This window comes from Antechinus flavipes, chromosome 3 (genome assembly GCF_016432865.1).
Source record: "Antechinus flavipes isolate AdamAnt ecotype Samford, QLD, Australia chromosome 3, AdamAnt_v2, whole genome shotgun sequence".
NCBI classification, from domain to species: Eukaryota; Metazoa; Chordata; class Mammalia; order Dasyuromorphia; family Dasyuridae; genus Antechinus; species Antechinus flavipes.
This window is the reverse complement of record NC_067400.1, coordinates 33464375-33488861: the sequence shown is the minus strand read 5'-3', so window position 1 is coordinate 33488861 and position 24487 is coordinate 33464375. Positions and strand designations below refer to the sequence as shown.

The window sequence follows — 24487 nt, the reverse complement described above, 5'->3', positions numbered from 1 at the left end:
TGTTAACCCCTATTTTTTGTCACAATGAAATACATGATTTTGAATTGAAATAAGGGCAAGCACAGAGTCTTGCATTATGGGACAATAAATGAGTAGCATGGGAGAATAAGATTAACATCACTTCATTAATTGACATTCTTGGTACTCTCTGTTGTTATTCAGTCATTTTATTTGTGTCCAGCTCTCCATGAATCCATTTGAGTTTTTCTTGACAAAGATACCACGGTGGATTGCCATTTCCCTCTCTATCTCACTTTACATATGGGATACTGAGGCAAACAGAGTTAAGTGACTTGCCTAGTAAGCATTTGAACATGCCTAATAAATATCTGAAGAAAAATTTGCACTAGGAAGATGTCTTCAGACAGGGCATTTATCCATTATGCTAGCTAGTTACCCTCATATTTCAATCAGTTTCAAATTCATCTAAATGTTCCAAATCCAGCTCACACTTGTATATTTTTTGTCAGAAGTTTACTATAAAAATAAGATACCTAATAATTGAGAAATCTAAAATCCAAACAGATAGGATTAGTTGTCCAAGTGGACTCTGCCCTGGTCATATCAACTACGATCACAAATGAAGAGGTAGAAGGAATCTAAAAAGCCACTCACTCAACTCTCACATTTTACAAAAGAGGAAACTGAGACAAATTAAGGTAAGTGACTTGTCCAGGAATAAAACCTAATGTCTGAAGCAGTATTCACATTCAAGTATTTCAGAATATAAGTCTAGAGCTATGCCGACTAGTTACTATACATGTGGTAAGTCATTTAAAGGCACCACATTGAGGAAATGACGTTGAAGAAATAAAACTAATTTTAATGAATCTTGCTTATCTACTTAAGAAGAGAACTCTCCACATTTTTCTAAACCTGGCTTTCCCCTCCTTCTTGGGACAATCTGTTATAGTGGTAATAACAGATGTACTACCTCCCTCCCAGGGAAATATTAAGAAAGACACTTCATAACATATGAAGTGAATTGTAAGTGTGAGTTACTCTTATTGATCCTACATATGAGAAACATTAAGCTCTTTGAGTTCTTCATGCTGGCAATCATTGTATGATTCATTAGATGATTATCAATTTGTTTATTACAAGTAGGTAGCACCAGATCTGCGTTGTACTTACTGAGTCTCCTGTGCTTTTGCTTTAAAGAGGGATTTTTCAAAATGAATGATTCAGGACTCCCAGGATGCAGAGCTTGGGTCAGGAGGGCCAGTGGCTCCCCTCCCAGGGGACCAACTCCTCAATCCCAAGATTCCACAACAAACTTTTTTTTTTTTAAATTGTAGCAATTTTAGCATGCACTATTGGAATTGGAATTTTTACAATAAGAAGAGGCAATATAAATCTAGTGAAGAGACAGCTAGTTTCAAAGCCAGAAAGCTCCAGGTTCAAATCCTCTTTGACATATATTCTTTGAGACTGGACAAAATTACATAAATGTCTTATTCTAGGCAATTTTCTGGGACATAAATTTCAGGGAAAGTACTGACCTAAATTAATAAAGGAAATTTCCTATGTTAATAAAACCATAGGTCCAAGCCTTATTTCTGTTACAGAGTTATTCACATATATATATATATATATATATATGCATAACAAAATACTGGAAAATTTTAATACAATTTGCCCATCCCTTTAAGAAAGAACAAATTCCCATTTTATTTTTACTTCATCTTTTGGGAAATACCCAATCTACATTAGCTGAAAAAAATTCTACATCTTTGCTTCAAAGATTAATTTATTCCATTAGTCTAGAAATGACAGGTATTAACCTGATAAAAAATAAGTAATTTGATGTGGACCTATCAGGCCTATTTCTTGACACAGTAAATAATCATACTACAGAAGGGGATATGAATATGGGCAGAAAACACAGGAGCAAAGTGTGTGTGTGGGTGTATGTATGTATATATGAGTGTGTGTGTGTGTGTGTGTGTGTGTGTGTGTGTGTATTTATGTATGTATAGAGGAGTCTTCAATTATCCTTGACTCCCTTTCCCCAAATACCTGATTCCTCCCTTAATTATCATTTGGTCAGTTTTATTAATGATGCCCACTGCAATTGAAAAAGATAGACTTTCCTAAATACTAGCATGAATACTTGGGATAGAGCTAGCCAGGGGCAATGGACTTAAATGTTCATTGTTCAATACTAGTACTTAACTTGCAGGTTGCAAGGAGAGGAAGCCTATCCCAATGCAGCTACTTCTCGGGCAAGGAGAGAATGGTACATCTGTATGTTCTATGTCCATATCACATTAGGTTGTTATTTACTTCACTTTTTTCATCATCCTTGACCTTCTCTTTCTCCTTCTTTCTGTCTCTCTCCTCCATCACTATGTATAACAATCGGTTTCTTAATACTGATATTTCTCCTTCTATAACATCTCTACCATCTAATTCTTCCCTCTACTCACACTGCTGTATTAGTTCAGGTTCTCATTACTTTTACTCTAGATGATTGCAACAGTCTCTAAATTCTTTTTTTTTTTTTCTTTTTTTTTTTTTAATTTTTTATTTAATAATTACATTATATTGACACTCGTTTCTGTTCCGATTTTTTTTCCCCCTCCTTCCCTCCACCCCCTCCCCTAGATGGCAAGCAGTCCTTTATATGTTGGATATGTTGCAGTATATCCTAGATACAATATATGTTTGCAGAACCGAACAGTTCTCTTGTTGCGTAGGGAGAATTGGATTCAGAAGGTATAAATAATCCGGGAAGAAAAACAAAAATGCAGATAGTTTACATTCGTTTCCCAGTGTTCTTTCTTTGGGTGTAGCTGCTTTTGTCCGTCATTTATCAATTGAAACTTGGGTCTCTTTGTCAAAGAAATCCACTTCCATCAAAATATGTCCTCATACAATATCGTTGTCGAAGTGTATAATGATCTCCTGGTTCTGCTCATTTCACTTAGCATCAGTTCATGTAAGTCTCGCCAGTCCTCTCTGTATTCATCCTGCTGGTCATTTCTTACAGAACAATAATATTCCATAACATTCATATACCACAATTTACCCAGCCATTCTCCAATTGATGGGCATCCATTCATTTTCCAGTTTCTAGCCACTACAAACAGGGCTGCTACAAACATTTTGGCACATACAGGTCCCTTTCCCTTCTTTAGTATTTCTTTGGGATATAAGCCCAATAGAAACACTGCTGGATCAAAGGGTATGCACAATTTGATAATTTTTTGGGCATAATTCCAGATTGCTCTCCAGAATGGTTGGATTCGTTCACAACTCCACCGACAATGCATTAGTGTCCCAGTTTTCCCGCATCCCCTCCAACATTCATCATTATTTTTTCCTGTCATCTTAGCCAATCTGACAGGTGTGTAGTGGTATCTCAGAGTTGTCTTAATTTGCATTTCTCTGATCAATAATGATTTGGAACACTCTTTCATATGAGTGGTAATAGTTTCAATCTCATCCTCTGAAAATTGTCTGTTCATATCCTTTGACCATTTATCAATTGGAGAATGGCTTGATTTCTTATAAATTTGAGTCAGTTCTCTATATATTTTGGAAATGAGGCCTTTATCAGAACCTTTAACTGTGAAAATGTTTTCCCAGTTTGTTGCTTCCCTTCTAATCTTGTTTGCATTAGTTTTATTTGTACAAAAGCTTTTTAATTTGATGTAATCGAAATTTTCTATTCTGTGATCAGTAATGGTCTCTAGTTCATCTTTGGTCACAAATTTCTTTCTCCTCCACAAGTCTGAGAGATAAACTATTCTATGTTCCTCTAATTTATTTATAGTCTCGTTCTTTATGCCTAGGTCATAGACCCATTTTGATCTTATCTTGGTATATGGTGTTAAGTGTGGGTCCATGCCTAATTTCTGCCATACTAATTTCCAATTATCCCAGCAGTTTTTATCAAATAATGAATTCTTTTCCCAGAAGTTAGGGGCTTTGGGTTTGTCAAACACTAGATTGCTATAATTGACTATTCTGTCTTGTGAGCCTAGCCTTTTCCACTGATCCACTAATCTATTTCTTAGCCAATACCAAATGGTTTTGGTGACTGCTGCTTTATAATATAATTTTAGATCAGGTACAGCTAGGCCACCTTCATTTGATTTTTTTTTCATTAATTCCCTTGAGATTCTCGACTTTTTATTGTTCCATATGAATTTTGTTGTTATTTTTTCTAGATCAATAAAATATTTTCTTGGAAGTCTGATTGGTATAGCACTAAATAAATAGATTAGTTTAGGGAGTATTGTCATCTTTACTATGTTCGCTCGGCCGATCCAAGAGCACTTAATATTTTTCCAATTATTTAAGTCTGACTTTATTTGTGTGGAGACTTTTTTATAATTTTGCTCATATAATTCCTGACTTTCCTTTGGTAGATAGATTCCCAAATATTTTATGGTATCAACAGTTATTCTGAATGGAATTTCTCTTTGTATCTCTTGCTGTTGGGTTTTGTTGGTGATGTATAAAAATGCTGAGGATTTATGGGGATTTATTTTGTAGCCAGCTACTTTGCTAAAATTATGAATTATTTCCAATAGCTTTTTGGTAGAATCTCTGGGGTTCTCTAGGTATACCATCATATCATCTGCAAAGAGTGATAGTTTGGTTTCCTCATTGCCTACTCTAATTCCTTTTATATCTTTCTCGACTCTTATTGCCGAGGCTAGTGTTTCTAATACGATATTAAATAATAATGGTGATAGTGGGCAACCTTGCTTCACTCCAGATCTTACTGGGAAAGGTTCCAGTTTTTCCCCATTGCATATGATGCTTACTGATGGTTTTAAATATATGCTCCTGACTATTTTAAGGAAAAGTCCATTTATTCCTATGCTCTCAAGTGTTTTTATTAGGAATGGATGTTGGATTTTATCAAATGCTTTTTCTGCATCTATTGAGATGATCATGTGGTTTTTGTTTGTTTGGTTATTGATATAGTCAATTATGCTAATAGTTTTCCTAATATTGAACCAGCCCTGCATTCCTGGTATAAATCCTACTTGGTCATAGTGTATTATCCTGGTGACAATTTTCTGTAATCTTTTTGCTAATATTTTATTTAAGATTTTAGCATCAATATTCATTAGGGAGATTGGTCTATAATTTTCTTTCTCTGTTTTCAGCCTACCTGGTTTAGGTATCAGTACCATATCTGTGTCATAAAAGGAGTTTGGTAGGACTCCTTCAATCCCTATTTTTTCAAATAGTTTATATAACATTGGAGTTAATTGTTCTTTAAATGTTTGGTAGAATTCACATGTAAATCCATCTGGTCCTGGGGATTTTTTCTTAGGGAGTTGATTGATAGTTTGTTCTATTTCTTTTTCTGAGATGGGACTGTTTAGGATATTTACTTCTTCCTCTGTTAGTTTGGGCAAGCTGTATTTTTGGAGGTATTTTTCTATTTCATTTAAGTTGTCGAATTTATTGGCATAAAGTTGGGCAAAGTAACTCCTAATTATTGCTCTAATTTCCTCTTCGTTAGTGGTGAGTTCTCCCTTTTCATTTTTAAGACTAACAATTTGATTTTCCTCTTTCCTTTTTTTAATCAGATTTACTAAGGGTTTGTCTATTTTGTTGGTTTTTTCATAGAACCAACTCTTAGTTTTATTAATCAATTCAATAGTTTTTTTACTTTCAATTTTATTGATCTCACCTTTTACTTTTAGAATTTCAAGTTTAGTGTTTGACTGGGGGTTTTTAATTTGTTCCTTTTCTAGCATTTTTAATTGCAAACCCAATTCATTGACCTTCTCTTTCTCTATTTTATACAAATAGGCCTCTAGAGATATGAAATTTCCCCTTATTACCGCTTTGGCTGCATCCCATACATTTTGGTATGATGTCTCATTATTATCGTTTTCTTGGGTGAAGTTATTAATTATGTCTATGATTTGCTGTTTCACCCAATCATTCTTTAGTATGAGATTATTTAGTTTCCAATTATTTTTTGGTCTACTTCCCCCTGCTTTTTTGTTGAATGTAATTTTCATTGCATCGTGGTCTGAAAAGGATGCATTTACTATTTCTGCCTTACTACATTTGAGTTTGAGGTTTTTATGTCCTAATATATGGTCAATTTTTGTATAGGTTCCATGAACTGCTGAAAAGAAAGTGTATTCCTTTCTGTCTCCATTACATTTTCTCCAGAGATCTATCATATCTAACTTTTCTAGTATTCTATTTACCTCTTTGACTTCTTTCTTATTTATTTTGTGGTTTGATTTATCTAATTCTGAGAGTGCAAGGTTAAGATCTCCCACTATTATAGTTTTACTGTCTATTTCTTCTTGCAGCTCTCTTAGTTTCTCTTTTAAGAATTTAGATGCTACCCCACTTGGTGCATATATGTTTAATATAGATAGTGCTTCATTATCCATGCTACCCTTTAGCAAGATATAGTGTCCTTCCTTATCTCTTTTAATTAGGTCAATTTTTGCTTTAGCTTGATCTGAGATCAGGATGGCTACCCCTGCTTTTTTGGCTTCACCTGAAGCATAGTAGATTTTGCTCCAACCTTTTACCTTTAACCTGCATGTATCTCCCCGCTTCAGGTGTGTTTCCTGTAAACAACATATTGTAGGATTCTGGCTTTTAATCCATTCTGCTAACCGCTTCCTCTTTATGGGGGAGTTTACCCCATTCACGTTTATGGTTAGAATGACCAATTCTGTATTACTTGCCATCTTGTTAACCCCGGTTTATGCTTTCCTCCCTTCTTTCCCCTTTCCCCCCCCTTCCAAGTATTAAGCTTGTGAGCACCCCTTGCTTCTCACAGCCCTCCCTTTTTAGTGTCCCTCCCCCCGCCTTAGAGTTCCTCCCCCTATCTTACCCCTTTCCCTCCCAGTTCCCGTATTCCCTTCCGCTTAGCTTATTCCTTCCCTTTCCACTTTTCCCTTCTCACTTTTCAATGAGATGGGAGAAGTTTCACCATAGATTGAATATGTCTTAAGATTTTTCACTTAAAGCCAATTCTGAAGGCAGTAAGATACCCACTATATTCATCCCCCTCCATTCTTTCTCTCAGATATAATAGGTTTCCTATGCCTCTTCATGAGATGTACTACCCCCACTTTACCCTTTTTCTGGTACAATGTCCTTTCCACATCAATTTCTAGAACAAGGTATACATGTATTCTTTATACATCTATATAGTCAAAATATAGTTCCCAAGATTAATCTTTACCTTTTTAGATTTCTCTTGAGTTCTATATTTGTAGATCAAACTTTTTGTTAATTTCTGGTTTTTTCATCAGAAATAGATGAAATTCGCTTACTTCGTTGAATGTCCATCTTCTTCCCTGGAAAAAGATGCTCATTCTCGCTGGGTAAGTTATTTTTGGTTGCATACCAAGTTCCTTAGCCTTTCGGAATATCATATTCCAGGCCCTTCGATCTTTTAATGTGGATGCTGCCAGATCCTGGGTGATCCTTATTGTGGCTCCTTGATACTTGAATTGGGTTTTTCTAGCCGCTTGCAATATTTTTTCTTTCATCTGAGGGTTCTGGCATTTGGCCACTATATTCCTTGGTGTTTTGATTTTAGGATCCCTTTCAGTGGGTGATCGATGAATCCTTTCAATGTTTATTTTTTCCTCTGTTCCTATGACTTCTGGGCAGTTCTCTTTGATAATTTCCTGGAAGACAGTGTCCAGGCTCTTTTTTTCATCATGTTTTTCTGGGAGTCCAATGATTCTCAGATTGTCTCTCCTGGATCTGTTTTCCAGGTCTGTTGTCTTCCCCAGAAGGTATTTCACATTTTTCTCCATTGTTTGATTTTTTTGGATTTGCTTGACTGATTCTTCTTGTCTCCTCGAGTCATTCAATTCCACTTGTTCAATTCTGATTTTCAGTGAAGTATTCTCTTCACTCACTTTTTTAAAATCTTTCTCTAATTGTCCCATTGAGTTCTTTTGTTCTGTGGAATTTTTTTCCATTTCGCCAATTTTGTTTTTTAGAGAGCTGTTTTCTGTTTCCAGTTCACTAATCCTATTTTTCAAGGATTTTACTTCTTTATCCACTCTCTCTTTAACTTTCTCCAGGCTCTTTTGCCAAGCCTCCCTCTCCTTTTCCCAAGCCTCACTCTGCTTTCCCCATTTTTCTTCTAGCTCCCTTGTGAGAGCCTTTTTAATCACTTCTATGAGGTTCATCTGTGCTGAGTTACAGACAATCTCCTCCTTTGGGGAATCACCTGGGGACTGCCTGTTTTTAGTCTCCTCAGGATTTAGAGTCTGCTCTCTATCTGTGTAGAAGCTGTCAAGGGTTAAAGTCCTCTTCAGCTTCTTGCTCATTCTGTCTATTAATCAGAGACAAACTACCAAAGAAAAACAGAAAAAGCTGGAGTCTTTCTTTGGGGGGGGGGCTGGGTGTGTTATCGAGCTTCCTCTACAGACTGCAGGGGGCAGCAGTGAGGCACTAGCAGGACTGTGCTGCGCCTGCGCTCTGAGATCCCAGAGCGTGCTGAGTCACTGAGGGGGGGGAAGGGGGGGGCGGCCAGGTCCTGAGAGACTCCAGCTGTTTGGGGTTGTATTCTTCAACCCCGGTGTTTTTAGCTTCTCTGCTGGGCTGTTGACTTGCTGCCGGAGGAAAGTATCCAAACCTGTAGCGAAGCTCTCCCCGCAGAAACGGCTACGATCACTCTCCACCCCCTCTCCAGTCTGCTCCTGTGCCCTCACTGCCGCTGCCCGCCGCCTGCGCCCGATCTAAAACCGCCCCAGCCCTCCAGTAAAGACAGACCTTTCTTGGCGGATCTCAAGGATGGCTTCTCTTGGTAACTATTTGTGGGTTTTTTTCAGTCAAGCATTGATTCAGAGGCTTGTAATGAAGTGGATAGTGAGAGAAAGCGCGGAGCTTATGCAACTGTGAGCCTCCTCTCCGCCATCTTAACCGGAAGTCCCCCAGTCTCTAAATTCTTGTCTCTAATTGAAATATCTCCCATTTTACTCTGTTACCAATTATGTTTCCCTTAAGCATAAATCTGACCATGTCACTTTCTTACTCAATAAAATCCAGAGGCTTCCTATTGCCTCTGGAATATTATAAACTCCTCTGTTCAGCTTTTAAAGTTCTTCAAAGCCTGGCCCCAAACTATTTTTTCCACTTCATTGGGAATAAGTCTTCCCCTTCCACACTGTTAAAGGGCCAAATTGGCTATAACATTTGCACTGGTTGACTCCCATGCCTGAAATCCTCACCTCCAGGTCATAGAATTCTTTTATGTCACCGAACTGCTATTCAAACAGCACTTCTATATGAAGCCCTTCTTTATTCTTTCAACTACTAGGACCTTCTCTCCCAGATTAACATATACACAACTACTTTTAATTTATTTATATCCATTCTCATTATATATCATTTTACACAATCCGGTGATTGATTTTTACTCAATTGTAAGCTCCCTAAGTGCAGGTCTCATTCATCATTTCATTCGTTCATTTTCAATCCAACAAATAACTATTAAACATCTGCCATGTGCAAGGAGATACATTGCAATTGTTGTCTTTAAAGATCTTGCACACAACAAACATTTAACAGACAAGCTGGTGTTCTCGCTGTTCTTCATATATGAGACTCCATCTCTGATGTCTTTGTATTGGCTGTTCTCCAAAGCTACGATACACATCCTTCTCAATTCTGTCTCTTTTATTACCTAGTTACCATCAAAGTTCTATTCAAAGATCAACTAAGATTATTTTCTACATGAAATCTTTTCTGTTTGCTTCACCTGCTATCTTCTCACCTCCTCTATCATCTAGGGGATGTGTGTGTGTGTGTGTGTGTGTGTGTGTGTGTATGTATGTATGTATGTATCCTTATATATGTAGCAACTCTCCAGATAGAAACAATTCCTTGAATATAAAAACTGCTTCTTTTGTTTGTTTTTGTATCCCCAGTCCCTGGCACAGTAAAGCACATAGCAGGTGGTTAATAGTGAATAATATATTACTCGATGAGGCAATAATTTTGACATGTATTTCATTTACAAGTTACTCTTAATAAGATTTGTTATAAAAAACTAAAACTTCATTTGCCAAAGAAGAGTTAGAGTGTATTTTAAATGGCCAGGAAATTTGGGGATGGTCATTTTCTTCCTTTAAAATTACTTTCAAAAAGAGAAATGACATGCAAATATCAAATACTATCATGTTCCATTCTTCTCAACTTAGAGCCGAATAGCTGGAATAACAATGTTTAGCTTGAAGGGAATGAGAGAAGTCATTTATGTCTACATTTTAAAAAATTCTGCTCTTACAGATCACATGACCTTAACAAAAAAGTGGCAAAAATCCATTTTGACTCTGACAATCTCTGAACACTAGATTAAATGTCTAATCAATCCGCTGTATTTCCCATCCTGAATGTCTAGGGGCAGAGTTCAGAAGTTTCTTGTGCTGAAATGGTAGCCCAGGAGGGTGCTGCATTCACTGGTGGACCCCCATCCCACCCCTCACCCTCAGGTACTATATTAAGTAAGACAGGATGCCAGCAGAGGACACAGCCTGCTTCATGCCCGAGTGCACAAAAATGATGGAAAACAAGAAACCTTTGCTGCACATCTCAAAACAACACCCCCCCCCAAGTCTAATGAATAGCATTATAGAACATCATACAAACAAGACACAGAACAGAGCAAGGAGTGAAAAATTGAAAAAGGAGGAAGCATTAAGACAACTGATTTTATGATTGACAGTTTCTTCTCATGAAGGTTCAACAAGGTGGAAAATGTATTTAATGCTCTCTCATAAAAAGATTAGTGATTCCCCAAATAGATACCTGCTATCTCATTTGGATATATCTGCACCTATTAGCACAATAATATTTAAACCCCTAGCCTATCTTTTCAGGGTATTTAGAGGAGCTTCTGAATATGACAATGAGAATCAGATGGAAGTTAAAGTGTATTGTTATTTCCTCTTCCCTTCCCATTGTATACATTTTGCTCAGGTTGTGATAGCAGGTTTATTTGAAAGAGAAAGCAATTTGTTATAGTACAGCAGCTTTAATAAATGGAAATTTCTACAACAGAACATTGCGAGATGTTTAAATATTAACCAGACATATTGCTCATTCCCTCCACTAGATTTCAGAAACTTAATACAAATTAAGTGCACACTTTATTGCTAGATCTTGCTTACCAGGGCTAAGAAATCCACAATGTTCAATTCTAATTAAAAATGAAATTGAACTGTAATTCCCTGGAAACAAAGGCTGATCAGACTCAATAAGCTTTACTTAATTTATTTCAGAAACAAAATAATTGAATTGCTTCTAGTCAAGGACAGAAAAAATGCTTACACTGTTATAAGTGCATGGCCCTAAATCTTTTATATTTCTATTATATTCTCAAATTCTCACTATAGGTGATGTCTTCAAAAAGTTACTTATATAAAGTTCCAGTCAAATCAGTACTCAGCATTTAAATAATAATCATAATAATAAAGTCCAAGAAAAAAAAGTCCTTTCAGAGAACATGGCTGTGTGGCAATGAATATGGAAAAATCACCAAAAATATGTCTTACCTCTTGATGTACATGTAAGAAATTTTGTAAATTTCTTGGTTTGGGATATATTTTAGAATCTTAGGTCTGGGAGAAACATCTTAGAGATCATTTATTCAACCTGCTTATTTTACAAATGAGAAAAAGTTATGAGTACCCCAAAGTCATACTGATAGGATCAGGACTTATAAAAAGACCCCTGATTTCCTAATCAACAGAGTAAAGCTAATTATTTGAGGTATATAGATATGTGATCCATTAAATATAACTGCACATTAGTAGATCAATAACTGTTGTTGTTCAGTACTTTCAGTCATGTTTGACTCTGTTACCCCATTTGGGGTTTTCTTGGCAACAATACTGAAGTGGTTCTTCATTTTCTTCTCTGGTCCATTTTACAGATGATGAAACTAAAGCAAATAGGGTTAAATATATTACCCAGAATCACACAACTAAGTATCTGAGGCCAGATTTGAATCTAATCTCTCTGACTCTAGACCCAGCCCTCTACCCACTGGACCACCTAGCAGTCCTAATATTTTTAAAGCTCAAACATTATTTCTTTTTTCCCCCTGAAGGAGAGGGATAAGTAATAAAGTCTAGTGAATGAGTAAAACAATATTTTAGTCTTTATTTTTTCTTCTCTTTTATTGAACAAAGAAGATTTGAAGTATGCCTGATATTTTAAGCAGCAGTTAAAATATCTACTCTCTAAGGGGACTAAAAAACTTGACCTTTCTGTGACTCAATTTTCTTCTCTGACTATTGGTGATCACTGAGTTAGAAGCTATTCTAGAGATATAATAGCACAGTGTGAGATTTGGTATCAGAGAACCTAGAGTAGAATTATTATCCTGCCATTCAAACAATGCCTCTCTGATCATGGGCAACTGAATTAATTTCCCTTGATCTTAATTTTCTCATCAGGAAAGGGGGAGTTTGGACTTGATGAATTCTAATGAATGTACTCAATTCAAAGCTAGGATCCAAGATCCACCTAGATCCACATGTACCTGAATGAAATTCGAACAGGATATTCTACAGTGAACCACTCAGTCCCCATTTCAAGATCATCAATGGTGGCAGATCCACTCCTTCCTAAATCAGTTCATTCCATTTATGAATAGCCCTAATCACTAGAACATTTTCCCTTCTATTCAGATACGCAGGTTGTACAGTGTGTGTCATATCAGACCTGGAGTCAGAAACACTTGAATTCAAATCCAAGCTCAGACTACTTGATAGATCGGAACCCTATACCTTATACTTGATCTCTTCAGTCACAATTTTTTTCATCTGAAAAATGAGGGTAACATCACTTGCCTCATGGGGTTGTAAGAGTCAAATGAAGCAACATACACACTTGAACTTGCAAACCTTCAAGTGCTATGTAAGCTATTATTTTGTTATTACAATGATCAATATAACTTTACCATTTCTAAATTTTATTAATTACTATTTGATGCAACTGATACATTCATAATGTTGTCTGGACCCAGTTAAATCTCATGTATAAAAGGCCTTTGAAAAGTAGAAAGAACTATGCAAAATTATATCAGGAAATCTAAGATAATTTTAACAATAAAATCCAAAATGGCTTTTTATTAGATGGTCTTCAAATATTTCATGAGCATCAAGTTTCCCTTCACCCCATCAGTTTGTGGCTACCACAGGAAGTCCCCACAGGACGGTGTTTTCTTGGAAGGGATGCTAGCATAGTTTGCCATTTCCATCTCCAACTCATTTTACAGAGGTGGAAATTGAGGCAAACAAATTAAATGATTTGTCCAGTGTCATACAGCTAGTAAATATCTGAGGCCAGATTTGAACTCAGGAAAATGAGAATTTTAGACTCCAAGCCCAGAATTTTATTGGTTGTACCACTAGCTGCCTCTTAGCATCATACCTCGAGCATAAAAAGTACTTAGTAAATGCTTATACTAAGAGACAAGTGTGTGTGTGCATGTGTATATACATACATATACAACACAGAGATACATGGATATGCATACATGTATATAAACATATAATACACACAAGTTGTGTATAGTATGCATGTGTGTATATATATGTGTGTGTGTGTGTGTGTGTGTGTGTATTTACATGTATTGTACTGACATACTGACAGGAAATTGTGTGTGTATATGAAGAGAGAGAAAGAGAGAGAGAGAAAATGGTATACATAAATACATATGGAGGATACTCATTTTTTAGAAGATAGTATTATGCAATGAAAAATGTTTAGAGAGCAAAGGTATAGACTAGGATAAATCATTGGGTAGATAAGCTTAGCAATCATTCATGAGTATGTATAAAGAGATATTGGACAATAAGCTAGGCCAAGATGGAAATGATCAGGAGATCAGGAGAGTAAGAAAAAGCCTGAATTGCCTGTAAGATATCATAGTTCTTTTAATAACCCAAAACTTCCCCCACAAGCAAAGCCCATCTGTTTAATGCGAATATTCTTCAAATGATCTTGTAGGTCTGAGAGTCATGCAACACTGCAGACTCTGCAGAATTATAAATAAGGATCAGCCAAAGGGCAGGGAGAAGGTATGTGGTGGTTATGAGTAGATAAAACATGTTACAAAAGAGGGATTGTGCAGAAGTAGTGGAAAGGAAGATAAAAAAAGGGGGAGGAAGGGAGGGAAGGAGGAAGGAAAAAAAATAAGGGAGTAAGAGGGGGAGAAGAAAGGAAGGAAGGAAAGATGGAAGGAAAATAAAAATATGAAAAATATTCATGTTAATTAGGGGGAAAAAACAGACTGGTTATCTCAAACCAAAGGATCTGTGTTCAAGTCTCACACTTCTCTTACTCTGATCTTAGGTGCTTATTCTCAGGGGCTTGAGTTTCTTGATATAAAATTAAGGGGTTGGACAAGATAATGATTGAGAAGCCCTTTCAATTCTAAATCTATAATTCCATGAACCTTTGATGACCTTTTCTATCGATATTCATGCAATGGCAAGAGATTGATAGGAAGGTTTCCCCAGTACATTGAATAAAACCACCCTCCTCAAAAATGATTTATGGAACTACATAGAAAAGAGTCACAGAGATGAGCAGACACAGACCAGTTGTGATGCACTCTGCTGGAAGAGGCGCCCAAATAGATCTGCTCATAAGCCAATTGGAATATTAGAAATAGTCTCATCAAATAAACACAAGCTGGAAAAAAGACCCTCATTTACAATTCAACATATTAATTTATAGACCTCAAGAAATGTTTGCACATGTTAATATATCCTAACATATAGGAATAGCACAAATTTATCACAGCAGGCATCCAGTTGAAAAATTGAGGCATCTGGATAAATTAAATATTTCCAAAGCAGTCTGACCAAGTCCCTAGACTCAAATCAGACAGAGTATCCAGCAGTGGAGCATCTGGTCCTGCAGCTGCCAAGCACACCCTGTGGGTGGAAATGAGGGCTGGCTTTCCTGTTTGAACCTAAAGAGTAGCCTGCCAAGGGGGAGAGCCTTCCACAAAGCCAGCAATAGGAAGACACAATACCAAATTAATAAAGAAATTAGTTCAGGCATGTGTCATTTTGTCTCAATTATAAGAGGTCCATTGGTGAAGGGGGAATCATAGAAGACTTTAATACAGGGCTACAATTCATGGATGTTTAAACTACAAACATGTTTAGACACTTGTACATCTGCAATCTCTCCAGATGGAGATGGCAAAATTAAGAGGAGAGGTTATCCAGTTTCCTTTTTGTATTTGAACAGTTGGAAGACATGGAGGTTTGTCAAGTTGGAAAATTGTTTCTGCAAACCAAATGGACCATGGCTTAGGAAACAATGACTGATGCTGACATAAAAGAGATCTGACAGGCAATTATGAGGCAAAGACGTTTCTCTCTTCCATTTGATTCTTCCTCTTCAGAGATATTCAGCCTATGGAGCTGCTGGGTAAGCAGTCAACAGTGGCACAAACCTTAAAGGCAGAAGAGAATCAAAAGGCACTGCTGTATAAAAATCTCTTGTGCATAAATCCATCCAAATTGCTTTCCAAAACGATTGGCCCTATTCACAGTTCCACCAACACCAATGCCAACTTTATCAATATGTGTTTTCCCACAGCCTCTCCAATATTTGTCATTTTCTTCTTAGGGTTATGTTGGCCAATTTCATGGATTTGAGGTAGAGTTGGAACTGCCTTAATCTGAATTTCTCTATTAGGTTTTTAGAGCATTTTTTCCCCATATACATAGCTTTGCTTCTTTCCTTGAAAACTTCCTGTTTATATTTTTAGACCATTTATCAATTGGGGAATGGCTCTTATTTTTATAATTTGAAGCAGTTCTTTATATATCTTGAAAATGAGTTTTATCTGATAAACTTGCAAAGATCTTTTCCCTAGTTAACTGTTTTTCTTTCAGCTGTATTAGATTTGTTTTGCAAAAACTTACAAAAATATTTTTATGTGATCCAAATTATATATTTTATTTTCTATGATCTTCTGTATTCCTTCTGTGAAACTGGATTTTTCCTTTTCCTCTATCTTTATTCTTTTAAAGGAGGCACTCCAGATTTTCTCTACTATATTCCACAAACCTTTTCATCCCAGAAGCTGACCCCAACTCTAGAGTTCACACACTGGAAGTACCCTCCAGCCCTATACTCTCTCACTCTAATTGGATGGCTCCTGCCAGAACCTTCGTTTAAGTTTGGCATGGTCTAAGTAATATTTTCATTACTCTCCTGGCTGTACTATATACTTTCTTTGCCATGTCAACTTATTTGTACACTCAACATTTATTCAGTTTCTTTTTATGTGTTCTTTTTTCCCCTCATTAGGAAATATGCTTCTTAAGGGCAGGGGTTTCTTCTTCTTCTTCTTCTTCTTTTTTTTTTTTTTTGTATTTGTATTCACAGCATTTAGCATAGTGTCCAGCACATAGTCAGCACTTAATAATTGCTTATTTACTGGCTGACCCTATTCATTAATGTGATGTTTTGTTTTTCTCTAATTTTTTTTTTTTACTATGTGATTTGGTAAGCCTCCTTTCTCTGTACCACTTTTCCATTATTTTCTTTGTGATTCTTAACTCTTTGTTATATTAATATGAATTTTGTTATTCTTGTTCTAAATTGCAATTCATTCTTCCTTCCTTCCTCCATTCTTTCCTGTCTCCATTCCTTCTTTCCCTCCTGTCTTACCCTCTTCCTCCTCTCTCTCCTTCCTCCATTTCTTCCTTCTTTCCTTTCTTTTCTCCATCCCCTCCCTTCCTTTCTTCCTTTGCCCTTCCTTCTCTCCCCAACTCTCTTTTCCTTTCTTCCTTCCTCTTCCTTTTCAGCGGATAAGAAGTGGGAGAAAGAAAAATCAAATACTTAGTAATTGTGTGTGTGTGTGTGTAAAGTGAAGCATTCAATATAATGTTCCCTAGAATAGAGATCCTCAAACTTTTCTTCTCAGTAGTTTGACTCTATTAAAGTTTTTTTTTGTTTTTTTTATATGAGTTATATTTATAGTCATTTATAATATTAGAAATTTAAAAACTCTAATTTTGAATTTGTAGACGGGGTTTCAGAGCTTCCCAGGATTCTCTGGACATCATTTTGAGACCTACTGCCCTAGAAGGGTAGGATAAAAAGACACCAACACTCCAGCAAACAGATCCAACTCTATACAAAAAGTGTGTTAAACCTGAACTATTGCAATTTTTTAAAATTACAAATATGATTTTAAAGTGGAAATTCTTCCTACCACCCAGTAGAAATAAGCTTCTTGACAGTAGCTGTTCAATCTTCATTTTTGTATCTCCAGAGTCTAGCACAGTCCCTGGCATAAAGGAAGAGCACTTAGAATATGCTCCTTACACCTTCTTCTAAGTGTCCATTCATAGTATGGAAGAAAATATAGACAGGTATTTATTGGATAGAATATAATTGAAAATTCTATAGAAGTCATAAGGAATTCCTAGGTTACTTTTACCAGTGTTACACAGTAGGATACTCCTTAATTACATAAAATCAGTTTTGACTATTCTTCTCTACCTTCTCATAGAGTTCTTGGTGCTATGATATTCTAAAAGATTGCATAGCATTAGCAAATGAACAATAACTTGTCCTTGTTTTTGTAAAGAAGATATCCTCCAAAGTCACTTCGACATAGTATAGCTAAAGACCCATTTTTTCTTTCTTATACCTAGAACTCTTTCCAATGACTCTTTGTTGTTATCATTTCCCTGTATTTCTTACACCTATGATTCTTTGCAGTCTGGACCATATTTCTTCTGTCTTTCCTTATTTATCTTAATCTTCTCATATTTTGGTGTCCATTCATGAGAAAAAAGAAAACGAACAGAAAAAGAAATGTTTTTGCCTTGCTTGAGCAAACCCCATAGCTAATTAGCACTCTAATGTTTGTGAGAAATTCTGAGTTGTAGTACATTGAGTGGAATCTTTTGTAGCAGAAGTCTCTAAGTGCACCTCTGAAAATGAAAGTTCTCAAAGGAACTGTATTTTTACATGATCCACATTTATTTTTCATCCACGTAAACTCTGCAAATCCAAAGAAAACACACATACACATTTAATGGTGGGGAGCCAGGATAGTGGATTTCCTTGCACTTCATGTAATTGTGGAAAGTAGGAGGCAGAGAACATAGGTAAGGAGGTGCTAATGTTTTAAATGAAGGACAAAGACTTATCTATATTCTGTTTTTTTTTTTTTAAATAAAGTGTGAAAGAGTTTCCTTGATGGCAGTAGAAGGACACTTTGCCACTGGCTATCAGAAAATTGACCATATTCCTAGTGACCTTTTCAAAGTAAGCTTATCAACTCTAGGGGAGTTAGAAAGAAAGCAGTTTTAAAGATTGTAACCCAGAGAAATGAGAAAGGAAGGGGTTTCTTTTTTTCCCACTGCCTCCATGATATCTCATAGTAGAGATACTCATCCCCAAAAGTATGGATCCTACATCTAGCATTGAGAAAGTCGGCTTAAAGGAAGGAAAGATGGGGGAAATCAGAGTAGAGAAGAGAGTGAAAAAAGGAGAGGAGAAAGAAGAGGAAGAGGAGGAGGAGGTAAACAGAAACAGAGAACTGGTAGAAATGTTGCCATAAGGAAGTTTGGCTGCTGCCATAGAAGTATAACCAGCACTCGTCATCAGAGCAAAATAAGGGAGCCTAGCTAAAATGACTTGCCTGGCAACAATGCAATTCTAAGGGAGCCGGATGAAAATGACAAGACGGGAATCAAGAAACTGCAGCACCAGAGCAGTGATGTGCATCCCCTTCATTAATACTCCCCACCAGCATATTTCACATATGCATCCCCAATACTGTATACTGGTGAGAGAATGTACTGCAAATTTATGGGGGGAAAGTTTTATAGCTACTGTTCATACTGTGTTATCTCAGTAAATGTCTTTGCCAGTAAACAACAATTGTGTCTCCTGGCAGACCATTAAAGGGAAGGACACCAGTGAGGGGTGCAGTTCGGGTAGTGTGGATCCCCGGAGTACATTGGAAACTAGAGTATTCATATCCCTGAAATCCCAACTGGCAAGCATACCAGTGCCAAATACACACATACACACATTGGAACAGATTGTGATTTCACTGGTTGAGGAACTCCTACAAGGCAATTCTTTTTACAAAGGTAGAATAGCACCTATTCTGCCTGTTGCATTTTTAGGGAGCTTTTTGAAGAACCAGGAGTCATCCAGAGACAGAGGTTGACTTTGCACTCATGTGTCCCTGATTCCAAGATTGATCCTTTATTCACTAAATTGCCTCTATTTAAAGATGATTTTGTGTGCTTTTGTGTGTGTGTGTGTATGTGTGTGTGTGCGTGTACTCTTGTATTTTAATAAAAAATACAACAATTAGACAGCAAGATGCATAAACTTACGCTCTATACTAAGCCACAGTGATACAAAGCAAGACAGAACATAGTTCTCGTTCTCAAGGTACTCAAAGATTATGTCCTAATAACTACATATCTCCTAAAAACAAAGGAAGGAAAGAAGGAAAGAAAGAAAGAAAAAAGAAGGAAGGAAAGAAGGAAGAAAGGAAGGAAAGAAGGAAAAGAAGAAAGGACAAAAAGAAAGAAGGAAAGAGAGAGAGAGGAAAGAAAGGAAGGGAAGGAAAGGGAAAGAATAAGGGAAATGAAAGGAAAAGAAACTTCCTCAGAAAGTCTGAAACTCTGGAGAGTCATTACTGAATCATAATCATTGTTCTGAAATCCCTCAAACTCCTGCTGGGTGGCCCTTAATTAAGTTGGATAAATAATAATGGCTCAGAAGTTAATCCACTGAAATACATGTGTCAGTAATACAAATGTTTGTCTTTGGTTCACTGTCCGCCATCATTCAGGCAGAGAAAAAAATCAATAATTTAGTTCATGGTTCTAACTTAAAGATTCTTTAACTCCAAAGGCACTGTATACTTGGCAAGAATCATACCTTAGTGACTGTGGCCATTAATTTTTTTAAAGTCACTTGGGATCTTTTTTTTTTTTTTTTTTTAGAGGGAAATGATAGTTAGGCTAACTTGGAGTACTTAAATAATTACCCACATTAAAAAATGAGAAATGATTTCTTGCTTCTCTTACTTCAAGATGGATCACTGCCTTCTACATCCCCATGATCAAGTGCCTTCTATGCTTTATCTTCTTAAAGTAAATTAGACCATCCCTCATGTCTCCTGCTAAGTGCTAGCTAGTCACTACTATAGATCTAATCAGTTAACAGCATTCCTACTTCCCCACCTGAAAGGTCCATGGGGTTTGCTATAGTTGTGCATCTTTCATCTTTCTTACATGTTGTCTCAATTCAGATTCAAAGCAAAGACCTTAAGATTCTGAAAACACTTACATGACTATGTTTAACACACACACACACAGTTATTTATTATTCAACAAAAGTGTTTAAATTCAGTAAAATTTCATCACAGATGGTATCTTATGGTATTATAGATCTTAATAATTTGTCCTGCCACAATTCTATAATATAAACAATTATTTCTTTCTATTATATTCTTTATGTCTTCTCATCACATATTCCTTATGACAATGAGCTAAATCACAAATCATTAAATATCTGTTATTGTGAGTCTTAATATTCAATGAACCTAAAATATGGAATCATGCACTTGAACATCTCTGAGGAGTCTAAATCAGACTGGACAAGGATGCGGAAGTGTGAGAGTGTGTGTGTGTGTGTGTGTGTGTGTGTTTATATATATGTAAAGTAAAGTAACAAGAATTTTCTAAGTGCAAAGGATTATGCCAAACACTGAGGATACAAATAAAAATGAAAACATCCCCTGTTTTCAAGGAGCTCCCAGTTTCACGTTTCATTCTCTTTTCTAATACTTCCATTACACAGATTATGTTAGAAGAGCAGAAAGGTTGAAAGGAACCATAGTATAATATGCTTTAAAAGTCAAATAAGTGATGTTTGATTTTATTATGGAGATAAGAGAGATCCACTGGAGTTTACTGATTAAGCAGATAACATGATAAGATCTGTTTTAGGAAGATCACTCTGACAGGTGAGTGGGAAAATGACTTTCCTCCAATTTGAGATGTTCCCATGGGGAAGTTGGGCATCTGAAGAAATAGATCTAAACTTGAGAACTAGATTGAAGAATCATTCTACAAAGAGATAATGGAATTGTGCAGATGTATGTTGTTATTGTGTTTTAAATAACTAATTGAGAAGCTAATAATTCTCAAATGTCTTCTAAATCTCAATTTTAGAGATGATGACATCACTCAGCATCATCTTCATTTTCATCATTGCCATTGGTAAACTAAGTTTACTCACTGAGAGTTCCCTATGCCAATGAAATTTCAGGTTTAGTCCAATAATGTCCTCAAGACAATGACCTCATTTCTACTTTATTAGTCCTTACACTAAGGCGATAACTTTCAAAGACACTATATTTAAATAATTTTCCTGAAAAAATAAAGCGGAATATCCTGTACAAAGTAGACTAGAACTCTCAAATTTTCTCAATTTTTCCCATTAGGCTTAAAATTTTCAGACTATCCTGCCAAGTTGGGTTTGAGAATAAGATTGTCTGATAGCAAACAAATGATGAAAAAATATAGCAATGCCTCAGTTACCTGGCTTCATTGGGACTGGTGTGTTCCATAAACATGGATCTTTTACCATTTAATGGCCAAAATGCTTTTCATTTTATGAATCGTTAAAAATCTCTCTTTTTTTAATCACTCCCAATAGTTAGTACTCTTCTATCCCCTGAAATTCTCCTACGTTTAACATTTATTAGGTTATTTATTAGTATTCTTACTGAGTCTCACCAGTAGAATGTTGGCACTATAGGGGCAAGAACCCTATTGTTTTTGTCTGTTGTATCTCTGCTGCCTAGCACAATGCCAGTCATATAACAGGTAATTAATACTTGTTGGGTGTATTTCAAAATGTAAATCATTCTTCAGTGCCATGTTAATCAGAGTTTTATACTGGAAAGTAAAGCTGAAATTATGTCTCACTCTATAGCAGCAATGTGAACAAATCATTTTGTCTTTCTTGGTCCCGGTTTACTCATCTGTAAAAAGGAGAGGTTGGCTACATAGGGGTCCTCAAACTTTTTAAATAGGAGGCCAGTTCACTGTCTCAGACTGTTGGAGGGCCGGAGTATAGTAAAAACAAAAACTTTGTTTTGTGGGCCTTTAAATAAAGAAACTTCATAACCCTGGGTGAGGGGGATAATCGTCCTCAGCTGCTGCATCTGGCCCATGGGCAGTAGTTTGAGGACCACTGAAAGCCCTCTTCTACCTTTAAGAGTTTAATGACGACAAAGTCTCTTCTGAGTGACCCAGGGTAATTCCATTTGGCTCAATCGACATTTAATGGGGTACTGTCTAAACACTGAGGTAGATGTAAAGATCAACCAGATTTTTTTTTTCCTCAAGGAGTTTTCAATTTAGGGTTATTATTATAACCATTACTTATCATACCATGCTATAGCTCACCAATGCCTTTGTAATGAATTTCCCAGACTTTGTTTCTTATCTAGTAGATGAATTTTTTTATTTCCTCTGCTGTTTCTCAGTTTCTCAGACTCATGGATCATAGGGGACAGAGTGAAGAGAGTATTGGCGCTTGGAATCAGGAAGACCTGAATTCAAATCTAACCTCAGGTAATTCCTAGCTATGTGATTCTGGGCAGATCATTACTCTTTACTTGACTGTTTATTCCCTTGTTCAGTCATGTCCTCTCCTTATGACTGTATTTTAGGTTTTCCTGACAAAAATACTGGAGTGGTTTTCTATTTGCTTCTCCAGCTCATTTTACAGATGAGGAAACTGAAACAAACAGAGTTAAGGGACTTGTTCAGGGTCACATAGTTAGTAAGTGTCTTAGCTTAGATTTGAACTCAGGAAAATGAGCCTTCCTGACTTTAAACCAAATACTTTATTTGCTTTGCCATCTAAGTGTCCTTCTGTCTCAGTTATCAGGTCTGTAAAATGGGGATAATAATAACACTTTCTCCTCACGACATGAGAGCAAATTAGAAGATATTTTTAAAGTGTCATATAAACATTAGTTATTATTATTGATATTAATATTATATTTATTAGTAATAGTCTTATTCCATTGCAACATCCTACTGTCACGTCAATTCCCTATTCAAAAATTTTTAACGTTTCTGATTCCAAATCACTTAAGCTTGTTTTTAAAGAGCCCCACAATCAATTACCTACTGGTTTTTCTATTCTATTTCACTTTAGTCTTCTCCTTCAAAAACAATATTTCAGCAAAACTGTTATACTAGGCTAAACTCTCGATTTTCTGCCCTCTTCATTTGCCCAAGCAGCCTCCTTTATTTGCCTGCATCTTTTTCTTCATGCAGAACTCAACTAAGGTTTCACCTCATATTAAGTTTTCTCTGACACCCCAAATAACAATACTCCTTTCATCTCCAATTTTCCTAATACAATAGTGCAGTAGTGTTAATATTTATAATTGTCTGGGATATACAAACATCATTCCCTGTCCTGGGTGAATGTAAGTTCTTTGTCTTTTTTGTTTTGTTTTGTTTTGTTTTGTTTTGTTTTTTTTGTTTTTTGAATGGAAATTCTTTGAAGAGATTATTGCAAGCTTACATCCCCAGTATCTAACACTGTGCTTTGCTCATAGTAGGCCTTTAAAAAATGTTTATTGAATTGAACTGCTTCTATTTGTTCTTTGTGATAGTATGACAACTTGTTTAATTAGTGAGATTGTACCAACCTTGGGGCATTTGGGTGCATTTCTCTACTTAATCTTTAGCTAGAGATCTTGATTTTATTTATCTTTTATATTTGCCAGAATTATTTCTGGGACTTCTTAAAATCAAAATCCTGCCAGTGGTACTCTAAGTGTGTAACCTAATTTTTCTATTTACTTTTAAGCCAATGAACTGATATTCTATTACCTGAAGGTAGTTTAGCTCTCTCTTAATGGAACAAAGAGTATACATGCTTGGGAATTTTTTCCTTCTGTTCACTAACTTTTTTCCCTAAATTTTCTTCTGATGTTGGATTTGTATTCAATGGGATTAATTAAGTCTACCGGAAGTGAGAAAACTGGAAAAATGAGTCACTGAAGAATCAAAGCATTTAGAGAGAGCTCAAGAGATCATCTAGCTTGACCCATACCCAAGGAAGATTTACCTCTAAAAAACATCTACTCTCTGGTCTTCCAATTTTTGCTCAGTATATTTTTGGTAAACTCATTATCTCCAACAGCTTCCTATTCCATATCTGAATTGCCTTAATTGTGTAAAGTTTAGCACTTTTTTCCCTTCTTTGTATCAAGTCTAAATTTATCTCTTTTCAAACTCTACCTTTGGAGCCATCTTTTTTTTTTTTTTTTTTTTTTTTACAAGAATAGTGTGATATATTTTGCCAACTCGTTACAGAAATCATGTCAAGTTACATTTATAGCATCTTGCTGTTCTAACCACCTAGAAATCTTTTAAAAAGAAAAATAAATATAGTCTGAATTGTAAAT

The 24487-nt window shown here is 36.0% G+C and overlaps 1 protein-coding gene across 1 annotated transcript in view; it reads right to left on the bottom strand.

Annotated features, from left to right (window-relative positions):
• Positions 1–24487, bottom strand: part of NAALADL2 (N-acetylated alpha-linked acidic dipeptidase like 2) — a 979587-nt gene that overhangs the window by 474320 nt on the left and 480780 nt on the right. The gene's annotated exons all lie outside the window — the stretch shown is intronic.